The sequence below is a fragment of the Ostrinia furnacalis genome, unplaced genomic scaffold (assembly GCF_004193835.3).
Source record: "Ostrinia furnacalis isolate ACB-3 unplaced genomic scaffold, ASM419383v2 OfSCF4915, whole genome shotgun sequence".
In the NCBI taxonomy this organism is placed as follows: Eukaryota; Metazoa; Arthropoda; class Insecta; order Lepidoptera; family Crambidae; genus Ostrinia; species Ostrinia furnacalis.
In genome coordinates this window covers 1,876,015-1,888,154 of record NW_021135154.1, presented here as the reverse complement: position 1 = coordinate 1,888,154, position 12,140 = coordinate 1,876,015, and positions in this window count along the sequence as shown.

The following is a 12,140-nucleotide window of genomic DNA, read 5'->3' as shown; positions in this document are numbered from 1 at the left end:
TGAACAAATGTCACAAAAATAGCTAGGCCAAATGCAATTCGAAATTAGAAAGTTTCTTCTAAGCCCTCTGATTGGCCAGAATATATTTTTACCTTTACAATGACTTTCTCTTTTTTGTTCCAATTTCTATTCTTCCTGGTCACCTCAACGCGGAAGGGATGGCAACTTTCTCTTTGAAACAATACCCTTTTTGTGTCGAAACCCTTTTTGAACCTTGGCTTTTATGACAGCAGTACTCATAAATCCTTAAAAAATTAGGAGACTACCGCTCGGCTGTTATATTTTATAAGTCGTACAGAAATTAAATCATTACTTGAAATGATAAATTACAGAGTTACTGAATTTGTGAAGTAACTCTGAGATGTTATTTTTATTAATAAAATCAACTATGTACTTAGGTACCACAATAAAAATAATGGTACCTACTTACCACATTTTTTGTGATACCATTATTTTTAGTTGCATGATTTAGACTTAGTTTTTGTAATTATGAAAAATCATTCAGTTGCAAAATACAATTCAGAATCAAATTACTTACTATAATTTGACTGGTAATCATACTTTTTAAAATAAATATTCATTGGTTAATATTTTTTGTATTCATTTGTATGCAGTACTTCAATGTAGAGTCACTTCCGTAGCAAAATACTATGTAATGCTGATGTATGTAATAGTTATCTGCCATAACATTATTTTTATTATAATCTTTTCAATAATATTACCATAATACTACTTTCATAGTATGATAGCTTTTACATGGGTGCTTGCGTCTCAAAGCTCGCTAAAAGCATACGTATGCAGCAAGTTCATGGGATTTTTGTGAGATGGCGCTGTCATCGATTTATTAAAAAATAATTCTAGAGGCGTTGATTTTACGGTAAATTATAAAAAAATGAAATTATTAATAACGATGATTTTAATTATAGGTTTTTTAGACGTCTTGTTGCTACTTTTAAATATAACTTAACCCAAATGTAGAGACTCCTAAAAGCCTATTTAAATTATATTCATCATTACTTTAGCTCCAATAAAATAACTAAGAGTATGTTTTTAACTATGGTAATAATTGTATATTAATTATTTGTGGCTAAATTACTTCATCATTTTTTTTATTAACTATGTGCTTTAAGTTTTGGATCGAACCAATAACTTTTATTTCATGCCATCATTAATTACGCTATACCATAATATTTTACATAGGGCTATCTATGTCAAGGGTAGGTATTTCATATTTTTGATAATTTCTCAGTGTATGTTGTAGAAATGGAAAATTATATTACCAAGTACTCTGTATGTGCATATTAGAGTTAATAATTTTACAGAATTTTGCTAATTAGGTTTATCTTTATAAGGTTTTGATCGGAATGAATAAGTTGGCAGTTTTCACCATAATCTCAGGGAATAGAACCCAGTATTTTTTTACTTCTTGGGATTTGATAAAGTCATATCTTACCTTATTTCGTGTATTTTCCGATAATTTCAAAGCTCCATCTCGGTGTATTAATGAAGTAATGACAGGTTTGGACATAAATTAATTAAAAGTATTTATCTCAATTTTATTTCTATATTTTTTTACAATTAGTATTATAATGGACAAAATTAACGTTAGCCTTTGTTATATTGGTAATTATTAATCTTCACCATAAAGTTTACTACTGTAACATTATTGATTTTCTCTCTTATAAGGTACTATTGTTATAGTGAGCTTGATGTACGTAGTACTTACAAACATTTAAAGATAAAAAAATAATTTAAACAAATTACAACTCACTGTTAATTTTCTATATGTGTGGAGTAATTTATGGGTCTTTAGCTAGTTTCGCAGAAAAAATAATATTTAATTCATAACTTTAATCTGTTCTAAGCTAAAAAAATATTATCTTCGATACTTTTTTCTTAGTAACAACTATTTAAATACTGCAAAATTTCTTAAGGCAATCTGTTTTTTTAAGTACTTGAGCAAGATGTAAGTTAGCCTACCTAATTAGTTACTTTTGTGACTATTAAAGGTTTTATTATTAAAACAGCAAATGTTTATGTATCTTTATTAATTCATAAAACACATAATGATATACATAAGTACAATTTCCTAATTAGGTAGGATATGATTGAGATAAAGTCACAAATTACAAAGTACACAGTTAAAATAGTGAAATATGCAATAGGAATTTGACAAAACATGTAATGTTATAATACAATATTTACAAAAATGTAAACTTATTAACCTGAAATATTTAAACAATGTGAAAATAATTAGAGCATATTAAGATAACAAGTTCTCATTGAATCAAAGTTTTAACAAATATAGCAGGTATTACTACTTATCCTAAAACAATGCAATTACACACAGGTAAAAGTTACAATGAAGAAAACAATCAAAAGGAATCAAGAATCTTCCCGACGATCTTCTCCCGATGTCTAGTGTCATCTTCTGTTACGTATACTGAAGGTATACCGGAAAGAATGAGGCACTCAGGATACATTCAGTATACGTACAGAAGGCGACGCGTAATCTTCTCTTCTCTTCTTTTCTTCAACTTCATCAGCTTGAAGAATCAACCAGCAAGAAGTACCTGAAACACCAAAGATTAATGTTAGAAATGTTCTTCTAAACCTAAGTTTGTGATAAGTGTGTGACTCTACATTTTGAATTGTTAATTTGCAAGTGAATGATTTGGAAATGTGCAAAAAATATAATGTGTTTGCAAAAAGTTAAATTTGTAAAAGTGTAAAGTGTTCAAAAAGTGCGGTATCAGATAGGAGAGTTTACGAGTCAAAAGTGGCATTTTCACACCACATCGAGGTCCCTTCCAATATCTTAAAAGCCCGCCGCTGCCGTAACGCCAGACCCGCCGCTCCTCGGGGAACACCACCTATAAAATAAAGCAACCGATTTATAACACGCCTGGGTTTTCAAAGCGAAAAGGGTAACACTGATAGCACATAAGTTCCGCCACCGAAACGCCTCCTCGCAAAACTGCGGAAATTATGTACAATTCCGAACAGAGGACGAGGGAAATTGTCTCACAAACTACCTTACCTTTTGTCGGATTGTCGCGAAACATTCTATTGTTCCCGGAGACCAATGAGAGTTTGCGGAATACACGATTGGTTTGCGAAAATTATTTTTGCGAACCTCCGAGCCGGTAGCGAGCCAGGTTTTAATTTTTTACTATCCTCGCACGACAACCGTCCGCTTTTGTCCACCGGCTATTGTTGCACATAAAGGATAAATTACAAAAGCTCGGACCACCACTCGTAAAGATAACTAAAGAATTCCGAGCCTGTTTCGGAATGAATAGAGTGACGTGAAAGGGCGCAAGGGTGCATTATATTCGTTATTTACGACAGCATTACACCGGGCTCGAGCGGAGAGGTCGCATCGCGGCGAGCGCGGCAAGATAAAGCACGTGACTTACCGGTCAGCTGTTCTTGTGTCCGATGTGTAAACATTGAAGGATGGCTGGTGAGGCGCGGGCGGGACGTGTGGTCCGGGTCGCCGTGGCCGGGCGTCTGCCAGTCTGGGCGGCGGGGCGCGCTCCCATCGATTGCCGCCCTCGGCGCTCGGCGCGCGCCGCCTCACCACTAGACACTAATCCCGATGCAAGATTTTCATTACATACCGTGATCGTTGTTATTTGCACCCCGTAATGTTTTTTGATAGTTTGCTTAGGCTCGCCCGCCGCCCGATCTACAAGATAACCGATAATTTTATTCCACAAGCCTGTGTGTGGTCTCTGAGAAAAAAGTCGATATTAACCAGCGACACGGCCCGCGCCACCTGTTCCTGTGTCTTGGAAATTAGCATTTTGCAACGCCTCCCTCGTCATTTTCGTAAATCAGCCTCCTTAATGTCATAACGCGAGGATATGAATACGTATACCTACGTTCTAGGCAATAATATGCTTTTATACCTTCATCTAAATCGGTATTTGTATTGCAGGCAGACGCTTTTATTAAATTTCTCGGGGCTCCAGCGTTCATTGTGGATTTAGGCTACCTCAGACCTTCTGAGTTTATAGCGGGCAGTGCGGGATAGGTTTTGTTTAGTATGAGTATTGGATATGTTCCCGGGGTTCTTCTTAGGTTTAAGTTGGACCAAAATTGCCTTTTCCGGGGTAGTAACGATTTCATTTTAAAAAGACAGCGTATCGTTTGAGTTTATATGGCCCGGGGCGTGCGGAAAATGTGGCCGAGCGGCGTAGATAGCGGCTGCGGTGCCTCCGATATTACCCTGGAGGTAATTTGGGCAAAGAATATTATATCTAGTACCTTCTATATATACGTAATTACCGTTACAAAGATATAGAAGGTAGATCTATTTAAATTCTAAACAAAGCACTTGGAATTCAGTGTAGGTACCGCTGAAAAAATAAAGCACTTTAATTAGAAGTCTGGAGTTTAATCCTAAGGACAGAAAGAAGTCTTATTTAGACTTAAAAAATATATTTTCTATCTTAAACCCACATGGTGATGATTATAGAGCATATGATATTTTCATGATGTCAATAGTGGAAGAAATGTAAGTACCTACTCGAGTCAAAAAATAAATTACACATGTCATGTTAACTGCAGTTAAAGGCTTTATTATTGTTTCTTTTTTATATCGTTACAGTTAGTCTTAGTCAAAGTATACATTTTAAAATCGAAGCTCAGTTTGAGCTTAAAACTCGTAAAAAGCGTTTTTTGCATTCATGGTTGGACCCAAAAGTTGTATTAGGAAAATATTTAAGTTTCCCTACAATTTTCTTCCTTAAATAGAACAATGAAATTGCTACCCTCCAAAATGCTAGCTGGCAATTTTGTTAAACTAACAAGAGTAAGCCAATCCCGTGCGGGACGTAGGTGCTACCTGAGCAAACGCTCTACGAAACAGGAGCCATTCGGGGCAGGCTTATGTTTCGCAGGGAAATTAGAGAAAATGTAATGTTTTTCATCTCAATTCTCGTTTTGTTGTAACTGTAAATGCGTCTCTACTTTCTGCGAAAAATAGGTATTAAACCGCCCTTTGGAAGGCTGTTTATTATAATAGAGCTTTAGGAGAGCCTTAGTAGTTAGTTAGAAATAATTGACTGTACATAATTAGATGTACAAAATACAGAATATAAGAATATTTCATGATCCTAGCTAATACGAAACATACAAACTCCAAACCTTTCGTGAAGCCTTTAATAATAAAGATTATGAGTATCTTTATGAAAAAACCAAGCACCTTCATGTAACTTCTGAAAAGAATGTGAGTAATTTAATTATTGAAACAACTATGAAGGTTTTACTAAAGAAAAAGGGGAAGACAATGAGAATCTATAATAATTGTATGCCTCAGCTACTCACAAAAATCATCGTCATTGTTTGTTCAGATGCATCAAGATATATTCAAGATAAAATATCAATAAAGAACTGTAACAGCCACCAAAAATACGTAACAGAAACCACACATCCACTGCTATCTCCGATGGCCTCTACCAGAGTGCGGACAACTGCTCACCCGATGGGGTGGGGTTAACAATAGAAAAAATGGGGTGGGACTACACCCCAGCAAAAAACGATGATTTATATTTATTGCCGTGACTTCTAATAGCAATAATGGGCGCATGATAGTGTGTGTGCGGGGAGGGCGCACGGAGTTGTAAGCCAAGTTCTGGTAGACGATCGTTTTTGGTTTAATGTGGAAATGATTTTTGGTGACAGGTATTGTTTGATGACCTTTGGTTTTTTGATGATTTTGTCAATAGTACAAGGTTATATTCATAGATTTAGAGAATGAGGTTAAACAAGTACTCATAGTCAGACAAAAAATTTGACTGTCAATAGAATTGAGTAATAAATAAATACGAAATTATAATAACTTGCTTAACTGCTACATAATTGATAGTAATTGTTACATTATATGTATTTGAGAAGGGAAAACTGAAATATACGTACACATTGGGCTCCTTCATTTAATTTCAAGTTATTTGCTTGTTTAAATGCTAGTAGATCCTATATAATCACGAAAATAAGAAATTGGCATAAAGTTTTCAGTCTACCATCAATAACACTGCAAAATTATGATCTCTTTGGAGCCATAACATTATTTGAAAAGTTACTTCTAGATCTAGTCGCTCTATGCTAATTCAAATTCCTTGCAAGTTTATAAGCAAGGCGGCCAATTTATAACTATTCAAAGTTTATTCTAATCTGCACAATAATGCCTAATTTAAATGGAATAGTTACGTCTTTTGCAAAAAATTAAGGTTTGGTTGGAAAATCCGTTTTCAAAATCAAATTCTTCAAATCAAAAAATCATGGCCACTTTATTGATACCAACGATCTTATATGTTGCTTCCATTTTGAAGTATTTTGGCCTATCAAGACAAATTATTCTAGAAATTATAGCATCTGTTAATGTAGATTTTACTTCTTAATATTATTCTCATTGTTTCGGTCATAAATGAAGTATATTAACTAGTCAGACTTTTAATACAAACATTGTAAACGAACGTTACATTCTGCACGTGCCATGATCACTTATGCAGTATTTGTTTAAGGAACCACCCTGTATATTATCAGAAATTTAATTAACACTTCGTGCCTTATCTACAATCACAGTTTACTGCTCTGATACTTCATTAATACTGAGATACGTTTATAGGTCGAATAATAATAAACAGTAATTCTTATTCAATTTGCAACTAGCCAGTTCGATATAGACCTTTCACTGTTAATGCACCTTATTTACATAGAACATGGTGCAATTGACTTGATTATAGATAATGAGTGATTAGTAGATAGTAGAGTAATCGATGGATCGAATAGATAAGCGAACGGCACTTGTTTTTAAGTTCTTATCAATGTTGGAATGTGTGAAAGAATAAGGTCATGGCATATTTGTTTTTTGGAATACTTGAGTCTTCTTGAAGACTTGATGTCGCAGGCTAGTCGATAAAGTTAGATATTTTAAAAAAATAGAAATAGATAAAGTCAAAATCAACTTTAGCTTTATCGGTTGAACACACATTTTGCTCAATTTAACAAACATAAAAGCATAGAGCAGTTATAGAAAGTTAAAGATTGAGTTTTAATTTGTACAAAACACTATTAACCATAAAATATTTCATGATCTTCGAATAATCTACACTTGCTTTAGTTCTAAAACGACCTAATTAATTTATATTAGACTATAAATCGACATATTGTAACCTAAATTGATATTGTGCAGTGTACCTAATTATCCCTAAATAAATAAATAACTAAATAAACTATTTACCTACTGATTATAAAGATCAACACGTAAAAAAGACTTTTCTTTTCTTTTAGCATACTACATATTATACAAACTTCCTGTAATGTTTCAAGGCATTTCGTACACCATAATTACACCGATGGCGTCAGTCCATCATATCGTATCTATGTGCGTAGTGGCGCCTAACTAGCGGTAAGGGAGCCATATCGCACCATAACTCAAACCGTTAGTCCGTGAGAGAGCTCTCTAAATGATTACTGGCGATCGTTATCAGTGGCTGTTATTTGTGGGAAATTATTATCCAGTGGTAGGAAGAGTAAAGGAGAAAACCCTGAAATACTAAGGATCTTACGCCCGTATTCACAAACGATGCTTGCTTAAGTGCAGTAAAATCGAACGCACAGCGTTGAACAGCGCTCTGTGATTGGTTCGTGTGTCACCCTGTTCGTCCACAGTTCACACGCACTGTGAGACCTCATAGTAATGTTTGTGAATAGTAACGTGACCTCATAGTAATGTGCGTTAGTTGTTGAGAAAATGGATGATGAAAGTTTGTACAAAAATTAACAAATTCAAATAAATTGTAGAGACCTTTAAGACACTGGTACACAAATTTAATTTTAATGTTTATGATACAAAATTTTCCCTTCTAAGGTGACTAAGATCAAGCACAGAATATGGCATTCTGACATTAAGATGTACGAAATTGTATGGTACAAAGAATTATTAAATTGTGAACCCGCGGCATTTGGACTTTGTAGTCTTAACGGCTGTCAAATGCCTCTTTAACAAATTTAAATCATTTTGTGTGATCAACACAATCTTCCCAGGTTGAATTATAATTCAATAAAATTTTCACACAATCCCACATCTTGTGAGTGACATTAATAGAGTTAATCAAATAAAATATGTAAACCACGTCCATGTTACATAAAAAATGACTTCCGATGTAAATGTATGCTATTAGTTATTCTGGGGGGTAACGTTCTGCTCGAGCGAGGAACCGAACCGCCGCCCACGTCGCATTGTGTGGCGACGTCATCGGTCCTGAGCCTAATGGTGTAGAACGAGGTCTGACATCAGATCTGTTTGTTTTTGCGGTTATTTTATGTACAGAACACAGCACATTAGATGTTGTTGCAAACTCGCCCCTATTGTAACTGCATAAGATACAGTGTTTAGTTTGAAGTGACTGTATGTTGATGATAATGATGATCATCATAGAGTTTTAATTATCAATTTATTTAGTGCAGCTGCGTGTAACTAGTATAACGATTACTAGCTAAGTAAAAGTTTCCCAAACCCTGTATGCCTGTAAATTTGTTGATATATCTATTGAAAAACCTATGTTCTTAAACAGAGTCATAAAATCATAAATCAGTGTGGTGTAAACTATGACTATTCTACTGATTTGGCAACACACAAAGAAAAAACACCCTGTGTTAAATTCCAATAGGATTTCAACATACAATAAATGAGTGTCTGGTTTAAGAAGACTCTATAGCAATTCCAACATACCTACCTACAGACAAAGAAAAATTTATCAGCAGATGACAATTGACCAGTGAAGAAATTAAATTTGGCCTAGAAATAATAAAATACTTAAGTATATTAGGTAGGTATTTACTGCCGTGGGTGGTCCTACCAGTCAAGGATTCAACGAACTCAGTCAATTTAATAACTAAATTACCATTTCAAGCTCTACCGCATGTTTCGTGAAATTATCAACGTCATCTCCTTAAAATATAGGCGCATAACCTTCCGACACGTTATAAGCTACTAAGTGATGGTTTTGTTACTTGTAAACGTCTACATGCACTATAAAAGTCTCGGTTAATGCTTTGGATTTTTCTCGCGGCAAACACATAACCAATAAATTTTGCGTTAAGGAGATACAATGTGTTAACTCATATTATGCTGTGGAATTTTAGCAGCGCGATTCAGGCCCTTTGAAGTTTGTGTGCGCAGGCGCTGAGGACGTTGTAAATCGACGCGGTGTGATTGCTCCCAGAGAGGTTATAAATTGGAGTTTTGAGTTACGCACGGGCGATATTGGTAATTTATACGACGCGATAGAAGGTATTATCGTTTTTAAATGTCGCTGTTTATGAGCTCCACAGGTAGAGACACCAATGTTCTTGAGACAATGTAATATTCGGTTTCAAAACAATTTAATAATAATGAACGATTTATCATAAACTCAAGTATTCGAATAATCGGTTAGATCATGAAGTCAAGTCTGTAATAAAAATAATACTATGTCCATAGGTGCTATTGATTTTATACCTCTACAGAAATAAAGCTTAGATTATGAAGATGATAAAAAAAACTCTACATTAATGAAGTTTGGTACAAAATTACAGATTTAAAATACATAGTATGATCGATTAGTACCTAAATAAACACTATAAATAGCCCTACAACTTTACTCAAGTAATGTAGGTAACTGTTAATGTAATATTTCATATTGTTTAATTACACATTTATAACAAGCAGCAAACATTACCATTCTACTATGTAATTACCCATATTTTGCATAATATGCGACTCGTTATAAACTACTGAAACTATTTAAGATACATAAAACTTACTAAGTAAACGCTGATAAATGCTATCTATTCACCGTTGATCATAAAGATAAAATAAACCACCGTACGTGTCTATAGTTATAGCCAACTAATAGGTTTTAATAAACACCTGAGAATCCAATCAGCAAAATAGTTACTATCTTAAACTGCACTTTTAATTACTAAAGTCTAACTAGAATTGACCATAACACTTAATCAATCCAAACCAAATAAAAAAGCCCGTGAATAAAAATATAATTGAACTTCCTTTGCTAACCCAGCATGTTTTAATCCAAACATTTTTGTTTAAACATGAAAAACTCAAGTATTTATAAAAAATACACTTACCTATTGACATCAACCGGCGTTGGAGAGCAATATTTACACAAATTACAGTTAATTCATCAAAGAGAAGTTGTTGAATAAACGTAAAAATAGTTAAAGATTCATTGTTTCATTTAAAAACTACAAAAATGCTACAATAACCACGGAACTACGAAAATATCTGTGACATTTAGGCCTAAACACAACAAAGCGACAGCGAGTGTCTGTCGGCCATCTTGTCTGTGGCGCTACCGTCGCGTAGCGCTGCGCGCTCATTGGCCGAGTGACGTCACAGGCGCCATGACACTACCATTTCTACAACGAACAAGCTCTACCGCAGAGACGAAACGTGCAAAAATGAACTTTAACCCGTTGCGTTAGCGTGGTTAAACTAGAAAAAATCGTAGCATCAAGCCTATGTTAGTCAGACGCATTCCTGCGTTCCGAGTTATCGTTTTGGAAGCTTTTAGGATGCACCCTAATCGGGCAGGGGAGTTTAAAATACGTAGTCGGCGATGGCCTGAGAAAATTTAAATCGGTGCTGATTTTTGTCGTCTAATCTAGCTTAATATTATTTGGAATGAGTTGCAAACTGATCTTGACAATTTTCATTTCTCTACGTATTGGAATTTGAAACGGCGCTACGTAAACTATTGAATATTTTAATTTCTTGACTCTACATTTTTTAAAACGTGATTAAGTAAGACAATGTCTATATTTAAATGGTAATAACCTTGACAATTCCTTCAAATATTTCATAATTGATTATAAATAGTATTCTTGGGCTTCTGATGATAGTAATCTTCTTTGTTAATTGTCTCTACTAAACATACATCCCAATATACCTACGACTACATAGTTAACTGGCTTTAAGCAAGATGTTAACGTCTGTTTATACATAAGTGTCGTTTTGTATTACAACCATCACAGCAGGTATTCCATTAAAAATGGTTGGAATACAGGAATAACCTTTTGTTATAACTATTAATGACGGGCGTCTGTTATTAACCAACTAAGTAATATATACTAAGTTATAGTTAATAACTGTAAAACCATTGTTTATGTGCGTTAAAATTACTACTCGTATGTTAATTAGGAATTATTTATTAGCTGGTCACGGTTTAGTAATAGAATTTCTGTAAAAATCATTCAATTATAAGGTGATGTTTTGGGAGTTATTAAGAAATCACATGAAAAATTTATATTTTTACTAGACTTATAATTCCTGTGTATAAGATTAAGATGAGAGTAATAGAGATAGGATATTATAAGATATGTATAACATAATAACACACAAAATATGTTTCCAGTCTTGAGTCAACTTTCAGTGCATTAATTTAATAAATCTGTATATTTAATTACCTACCTTTTTTAAGATTTAAAACTGAATAAATACATAAAAAAGGTGTCTGAATTCTGAGATTTTCTTCTAAATAAAATTATAAGCCACTATCTGAGTCTCCTTGCCATTCCACGGGCAAACTTTAAACAATTAAATGTGAAACTCGGAACTTCTCCCATTTATTTTCATCTCACCCCATCGGAATTCACCCCTTATTCTAATGAAATCTCTGACTACGATGATGCACCTAGATATACGTAAGATACACTAACGGCTGGGGTTGAGATTCATATTTTAATATCGTCACGATAGAGCTTGGTTTGGTATTACAAAAAGTAAAATTAATTTTCTTTACCGACCTTATTTTAGGAAAGATGAAAGGTGCAACTTTAGCTTGTAGCTGTACATTTTATAAAAATATGCTAAATTGTCTCTACTTGTTACTTGATTTGCTTATTATCATTATCTTATTGTTTACGCTACAATATGCAAAATCAGTTTTAACTGGAGTTTACTCCACATTGATAAATTCTTAGATATCGAATTGCCGAGTTTTTGCCATAATATTTTAACAGGCATTATGTGGATGTGGAAGTGATTGGGGGAGGCCTTTGTTCAGCAGTGGACGTCCTGTGGCTGAAATGATGATGATGATGATAGGCATTATACAGTATTATCTGAT